The 8322-nt window shown below is 38.9% G+C and overlaps 1 non-coding gene across 1 annotated transcript; it reads right to left on the bottom strand.

Moving 5' to 3' along the window:
- Nucleotides 1–7888: 7888 nt before the first annotated feature.
- Nucleotides 7889–7961, bottom strand: Trnak-cuu. The gene has a single exon. It is a non-coding gene; the product is annotated as a tRNA-Lys (tRNA).
- Between the last annotated feature and the right edge of the window lie 361 nt (nucleotides 7962–8322).

Raw genomic sequence — 8322 nt, 5'->3', positions numbered from 1 at the left:
GCATGCATACACACATCAGAAGAGGATGCTGGATGCCTTGCTCTATCATGCTTTGCCTTCAGTCTCTCATTGAATCTGAAGCTTGCTGTTTTCAACTAGGACAGTTGGCCAATATACCTAGGGGGTCCTCTCCTATCTTCACATACCACCCTTCGCCACCAGCACTGGGGTTATAGGCACATTTGGCCATGTTCAGCTTTGTTTTTTTTAATGCAGGTACTAGAGAACTGAATTCAGGTCCTCATACTTTCGCTTCAAGCACTTTTGCCCATTATGTAGTTATTCCAAACCCTATCAGCTCTTCTTTTAGCTGAGGATGCCACTTATCTTGTCTCAACAATGGGGATTCTGTTTGTGTTTTTTTATTTGGTCTCTCCCTTTTGCCTTTCCCCCTGCAGAGGTAGACACTAGTGAAGAGCAAGTTATCTATCCTAGCATCTGTTAGGTGGACCTTAGCTGCCACCTCCTTCTCTAGGATGCAGAAGAGTATCAGAAAACTTTACTGTCCTTATACCAACCCTAACAACTTCTGACCCTGAAAGTTTTTCTCTTCTTTATACACATCACTTAGAGTGATATGATTGATTGGTATAGAGAGGAGTGCAAGACTTGGCTGCCTAATAAATGACTGGAAACAAGGTGCTTACTAGTTTTAACTATCAACTTAGCATACTCTAGAATCATCTGGAAGAAAGTCTTAATGAGGAACAATCTAAATCACACTGGTGTCTGGGAAAGGTCTGTGCAGGAATTGTCCTGATTACTAATGATTGAAGAAATATCTAGCCCATTTTGGGGGGCACCATTCCCGATGTATGTGTTGTTGAAAAGTACAAAAACAAGAGAAAACTAGCTGAGATCAATAATGGGCAGAGATACATGCATTTGTTTCTTTCTCCTCTTCACTACAGATATGATATGGCCTGCTTCAAGCCTTGACTTCCTCTCAATGATGGCTATAACCTAGAATTCAAAGCCAAAAGAGCCCCTTTGTCCCCTAAGTTGTTTGTTTTCAAGGTGCTATTACCATAGCAACAGAAACAAAACTAGAGCATGATATTTCTATGGTTCCATGTGGCCTTGTATGGATGGGAAGGTACTAGTTATGTCTTACCTTTGGTTTTGTCCTCTACTCACAATTTTGGATCAATAAGCAAAGCCCTACTTCTAGTGTGTTACCCTGTCATTGACTAATATCAAGTGAGCTAACATGAATGGAAAGAAGTCTGCTCCTGCAAACTGTTAACAATCCTCTTCATGGAAAAGTACTAGGAATAAAACAGGCTTTGACAGAACCCACAGTTCAGCTTTACCCAGAGGAGTTCTACTATTCCCATGCCTTACTTCCCAATATATGAAATGCTTTCTTTAACATAGTATTCTCTCTCATTCATCCCACCATTCATTCAAAAATTCAACTGTTACTAAGTGCCTGCTACTCTAGTTCTAGATTAAATGCATCTATGGGAAAAATGACTTAAAGTTTTATACAAATATTGCAATATGATTTAATGCTGGAGCTACATTAGATTTTAAAGACCATTACACATGGCACTGATTAAACAATGGCTGAGCTTCATTTTGGGATCCTCTTCCTCCCTCATCCAGCCCCTGGCTCTGCCTTTCTCTCCTCATCTTCCTTTATTATTGCCTTCCCTCTCCTCCTTCTTTTAGCTGTGTGATTCTGAATGTCAAGAAGCAAGCTCTCCTTGAGACACTAGTTGGGCTGACAGACAAGCAACGCAGAGTGGACTTGTTTAATTTGGCCAAACAACAATAGACTGTCTCCAAGCAGTAAGGGCCCACTGGTGTCAGGTTATGCTGGATTTGGTGAGAACCTTTGTGAAAACCTCTACCGGTCACAAGAGAATTCCAGAAACTCTATTTAGAAGTGTGAGTGTTGGAACTCAGCAACAACAGTTGAGTATGTCTGAGACTGGAAAATAAAGTTTCACACAAATCTAAATATAACTTCCTGCCGGGCAGGTAGAGACTTGCTTGCCAAGTCTTGATGCTTGTCAGGATCCAAAAAACCATGAAGAAAGCCAATGTTTTGACAATTAAAATTGCTTTTAAGATGAGAAAATTTGACTTCTTTAAGGGAAGACAGAGGCTGGAAGACTCAGCTAATTATCCCTCACCTCTAAACTTTCCAAACTTCAAATATAACAAACTCATCATTTACCTTAGTATAAATAGAAACTAAACCAAGATAATAAAATTACCTCCTGTGCTCACAGCACACTTTCTCATGGAAAGACAACTTGAAGAATTTGCATTTGTCAAGACAACTTAAAAGAAGGTAAACAGGAGTAGTCGAAGGAAAGCCTCAGTTTGTCCAATTACAACCAACAAGCATTGCTAATATAAAACGTCCACTCTTTTCTGTTACATGTATTTCAAAGAGAATCATCTTTGGAAGCAGGAAAAGATCTTTCTTCTCGTTCTATCCCCTGAATCTTATATAGAGTCTTGTAAATGAATAAAGTATTATTCAATTCCATGTCTATTGGAGGCCAAAGAACATCCTGTCTATTCTGAAAATAGCAAAGTGGCTGATGAGTATGAGATGTCCACACTGAGAAAGCAAATTGTAGGTAAGACATAGCACAGAGGATGAGGACAAAGTATGCTGCAGTTCTCCATCAGTGACATTTGGTCCTCTAGTGAAATCAGACAGGCTTATTTAGAGGTTGGGAAAGCAGAATTTTGGCATAATTTTGATTTTTGACAGCTCATTTTGGCTACATTGTTACAGCAGGCTTCTTTTTTTTATTTAAAGTCCTAAGGACTTAACTTCATTTTTCTCCACCTACACATCATTGAGTCTGGGAAGTACACCTACTCACTACTTCTTAGAAATTGTGGGTCCACTCTGGTTTGCATTCCTTTAGGGACTAATTAACTCAAAATCTCAAGTTCAAGCGTCATATGATTATAAAAGATTGTGAACATCCTAGATGACAATATCAAAATTATTCATACAAGTCAGATTTATAGAAGTCATGTGAAATGGACCATGATGTCTCTTGGCTTATTTAAATCATTTTATAGTTTGGGCTCAGTGGAGGTAATGAGACTGAATTACACAGTAGGTACACACACACACACACACACACACACACCAATCATAATTAAAATGCAAATTTAAAAAGAAGTTCCTCGTTTAATAAGAACTTTGCAGAGTATGGAAGTTATAAATACACATTAACTAGATTGGTTTTACTGAATGGAAGGCACTTTGAATGAATCTTACTGTCAGTTATTTACTGACTACAGCTGATGTTTCAAAATCCATGATATCTTTTCATTTGAGACCACGTTATCACCTGACCCATCCACCTAGAATGTTCTGATGTTTGTCCAATTACCTTTTCAAATTCTCTCCCTCAAAGAGAAAATTTCAATTATTAATTTACTTATTTTAAACTTGACAACTGCCTATGTACTTTAGGCAAGAGGCTTCTAAAATAATCTTGACAATTGCTTTTAGGTTTCTTTGCTGAACAAATAGAAAGCAGGACATTCGTGTCTTAGACAATAAAGAATCATCACCTTCTAGTGAGGAACCTCTGACTCGGCATCCTTTATGTGCAAAACAGCACATTAATTCAGGGAGAGTCCAGAAAGCAAATCTTTAGCCAGAGATTTTGAAGTATGTTAGGGATGTCAATATATTTATTATTATTCACAACACATATATACTGATGCTGACTACACTTTCCTTTCTCAAGCATTCCAAACTATCCACACACAGAGATATATTTTCTCAATACAGTCTAGCTCCCTTGTGGTAGCCATACATGGTTGTAACTCAGTAACTCTATCCTGAAGAGTGTGCTTTGGTTGCCTGCAGAAACAGTGATTTCTCTGTTCAAATGAAGAAAGCATAATGAAGCATTGTCTGCTATACTAATTGGTAGGGAAAACATTTTGCCCTCATTAAGTCACTGGACTCAAAATCAGAAAAAAAAATGGAAATATAAATGGAGAGAAAAAGTGGATGGACAAAGGACCTGAAGTGTCCTGGGGAAAAATAGTTGCTATAAAGGGAAATATTTATCAGGAGTCTAAAATGAACACAATCTTTTGGATGGTCCTACAGTCTAGGAAAGATGAGATCTAAAGAAGATGGAAGTTGAAGCCTACACAAGTCTCTTAGACGTATCAATCTTGACTCAGTTAACCAGGCACATGCTAAATTATTTCCAAAATAACAGTAGATGAAGACAACTTTGAAAAATAAGCTTTGTATAATCCTCTGGTGAGATGCTGAAACCAGTAGGCAAATGTAAGGCTTTAAATGATACTTCCAACAATACTGGATGTGGAGTAAAAGTGAACTCATACCAATTATTTTTTGTACCAAAACAGACCTCACTTCCTTTTTCATTCTTCCCCTACCGTCACACAAAAAATCTTACTGGGCAGTGGTGGCACACACATTTAATTCCAGCATTTAGGAGGCAGATGCAGGCAATATCTGTGAGTTTGAGGCCAGCCTGACCTACAGTGTGAGTTCCAGAACAGTCAAGGCTATACAGAGAAATCCTGTCTTGAAAAATTTATTCTGGAGAGTTTATTTGAAACACTGTATGCTGATACAAGGAGAAAATAGCCTTGATCATTTTTTACAGGATTGTATAACCTTGGAAGTTGTTAGAAATGCAGATTAGCAGACCCTATTCCAGACTGAATCATAGAGTGAGTCTCAGTAATCCATGCTTTAGGTTGCAGTCTAGTTGGTCATGGTTTAAATTTGATAACCCTGGGGACTGAATACTACAGATAAAATGTTTTACTTGTAAAAATCACCCAACAAGGAAAATACCTGGTCAGGCTTGAGTTTCCAAAACACTGGTTTTCCCTGGTGAAGAATGGACTGACAGTGGGTATACAGACACAACCTGGGGCAGCAGGGGAGAGGTGGGGTAGTCAAAAGTAGCACAGAGCATCTGAGTAACAAAAGAGAAGGAAGAATAAGAGTACAAGAGTAAGAAAAAGAGTTAACAGAAAAGACGTGGTAGAGCTGAGGAGGTGTTTCATTGGTAAAGTACTTGACGTGCAATGCGAGTGCCTAAGTTCATACCACCAAGACCCACATAAAACTAGGTGCAGCAGGCCACGTGTTCGAAATCCCATCACTCCTACCGGGAGAGAGAAGGGAGAGGCAAGATAACCTCCACAACCTTCTATGCTAGCTCTCTGTGTATGGGGCCAGGGAACATCCTGTCTCTGATAATGTGAAGGTCAAGGACGGACACCAAAGGTTGTCCTCTTACCACCACACATGCTCTCTGAAACACATGCCAACAATGGCATAACCCAAGTGAATGTGGACATGCACACACATATACGTACAGGCAGACAGGGATTTAAAAAAAAAAAAACCCATGATAGTCCAAGATATCAATTGTCATTGCTGAATGATAATAGAAAACAAAGTGGACACAGAATACAGAACAATTCAAGTTGACTTCTTCCACCCCCTTTCCACAATATGCATGATTTGAATAGTGGATTTTCAGGTAAAGGAAAGGAAGGTCCTTCAGCTAAGGAATCAGGTTCTGGTAAGGTTAGGCTGCCATTGTCACTCTGTCACCCACTTGGTATCATATATTTCATACTCTAAGTGAGGCCCATTGAAGTAGGAAGAGATGCAGAGATGGATGTGGTGTTGTGCCCTTCCCCAGGTATCATGGAAAGCTGTGACAAGAAATAGACAGAAACTTTATGCAGAGGGGAGCAGCCAGTTGAAGACAATGCCTTCAAAAGCTGATCTCTTGTTCCAGTTTTGTTCCTTGCTATCTACATAACCCTTCTCTCTGATTTTCAGAAGCGGGGTCAGTCTGTTGGTTTGCTAATGAACACCAGCATTTAGAGACCTCTCACCTTTTATGAAGGCCACCAAGGGCGCTTCAGGTCTGTGAGTATTGCACGAAACTATATCTTAGGAGCCTACTTTGTGCTCTCACTGTCCCACCCATTACGGAAATGGGGAATTAACGGGAAATGAATTTTGCTCAGTCACATAGATTATGTCTAGTCAAATGCAAATTCTCACTTGTATATCTGGTATTACATTTTTGGTAAAACAAACAAAAAAGGATGATTCAGCATAGAGCAAAAATGTATTATTAATTCATAAATCATAGAGGAATAATCAGTAAAATACTCCAGGCACTTTAGATATTGTTTATTTGTGCAAAATACAATGATATTTCTTAGCATGAAAAGATGACCATGATGAACAATAAAGAAAGAGAAAGTCAGATTATGGAGCATACTGTGTGAACATACTCTTATGTTTACCACTAGTATATTCGGATGATGCATCATTAATTAGTCTATTCTTTTCATATCTTTCTTATTTTTTTACAGTAAGAACATAATATTCTTATAATCAAAAAATAAATAAATAAAACCATTGGTTCTTTAAAAAATCCATTTATGTATATGTGTACATATCTGTGTCTGAATGAATGTATGCTATATGCATATGAGTACTTTCAAATTCCAGAAGAGGAGTTGCATCCTCTGGAGCTGGAGTTACAGGTGATTGAGCGCTACTTCACATGTGTGCTGGGAATCAAACTCAGTACCTCTGGAAAAACAACATTTTTAAATGCTGAGCCATCTCTCCACATCCTGCTCTTTTAACAATGACATGCATTAATAAATGTCAACCCTGTTATAGAAATATATATAATCATATTATCTCACACAATTTGTGTGTTAGGTATGAAATAATAGCAATGTTGTGAAGAAGAAAAAAAATCCACATCAGTGAAAAACTACACAATATGTAAAGCACTCCATTCCAAGTTATCGATCTCCCTTTGGGAAAACTATTTCACAGCTCTGTGAATTATAGATAAATAGTAGTAAAGTGATTTTTTACTATAGACACAGAAACTTCCTCAGTTCCATTCAGTGAAGAATTTCCTCCCTCACTCTAGAAGAGACTAAGTTTTCCATCACTGTCAGATCTATGTCTGTGTTTGTTTGGGGACTGTCTCTGAGCTGGCTATAAATGGTTACCAGCCCTATCTTTGGTGTATTGAGGTCTCTAGCACATAGTCACTTTCAGGCATGTATGAGAATTCATCTCTAACCATTTTCAAAAATTATCCGTTAACAATTATAATTTCAGCTAATATTTACTATAAACACCTAACCCTCTATTAAGTCTTGACTGGATTTACATGTCTTATAACATCCACACTTCCCAAATAATGGTCCAGTGTTAAATTTAGTGTAACTTATTCAAAGAGAAACAAGTGGTACATAGTAGAGTAGGATTAAAATTCAGACTTAGATCCAATGCATTCTTTGCTATGTAATATCATGGCAATTATCCAGATGAGAAAACTAAGCCTTAGCAGGGTTAAAACAACTTTTTATTTTATTTTCATTTACTCAATAAATATTTTGGACACCTACTACCAGGCATTCAGCTAGTCTTTGGAACAGAATAATAGGAGCACAAAGGTACTTAACTTTAGAATCTCATAATACTTGAGTGTCTGTCCCATGCTTGTGTGATTTGGGGACTTAGTTCTGTAGTGGGTAGCCATTCCAGCTTGGATCTGGAAGTTCCAACCCCCATTGAGACTCTGGCAACTGTCATGCCTACGAGGAGGGGTGAGGGGAGGCGCTGGAAACCCGCGAGCTGGATGGGCCAGTGCTCTCTCGGGGCACGCTCTCTGTGCCTGGACCCTGGATGGTGGAGGTTGACTGTGCAGAGCTCCAGAGAACACCGCTGGATTGCGATACACCTTCCCCAGACCCCCGCAACCTATCTATTCCTTCATTTGTAAGTCATCCACTAAATAAATCTTCCTTTTAACTACGTGGAGTGGCCTTTATAATTTTCCCCAATATCTGGCGCCCAACGTGGGGCACGAACCCACGACCCTGAGATTAAGAGTCTCATGCTCTACCGACTGAGCTAGCTGGGCTTTAAATTTTTATTTTCATCAGGTTTTTTTTTTGGATCAGTCAATTAGGAACAGTTTGTGGATGGGAATCATAACTTCTAGTTTGGGTACTCTGATACCTTCTTGTACCCTTTACTGCCCAATGATTCAAGTAAATACAGAATCAGTGACAGCATCTTACTCAGCCTCCCTTTGCTAACACCATCTTCTCCCTTTGGAACATACTTTGTTTGACTTCCCTATGGGGTGGATCCTTGTTCTACACCACAAAACTCTCCAGTGTTTGGAGCCTTCTTGGGTTTCACACCCTTGTCTGGACTTTATGGATTAGGATGCTCTGCCTCTTGGGTTGTTTTAACTGTTGAGTGGTGCCTTGTGCTGA

This window comes from Peromyscus leucopus, chromosome 16_21, assembly GCF_004664715.2.
Source record: "Peromyscus leucopus breed LL Stock chromosome 16_21, UCI_PerLeu_2.1, whole genome shotgun sequence".
Taxonomy (NCBI): Eukaryota; Metazoa; Chordata; class Mammalia; order Rodentia; family Cricetidae; genus Peromyscus; species Peromyscus leucopus.
Note: the sequence above shows the minus strand (reverse complement) of the source record. Positions and strands in the feature narration are given on the sequence as shown.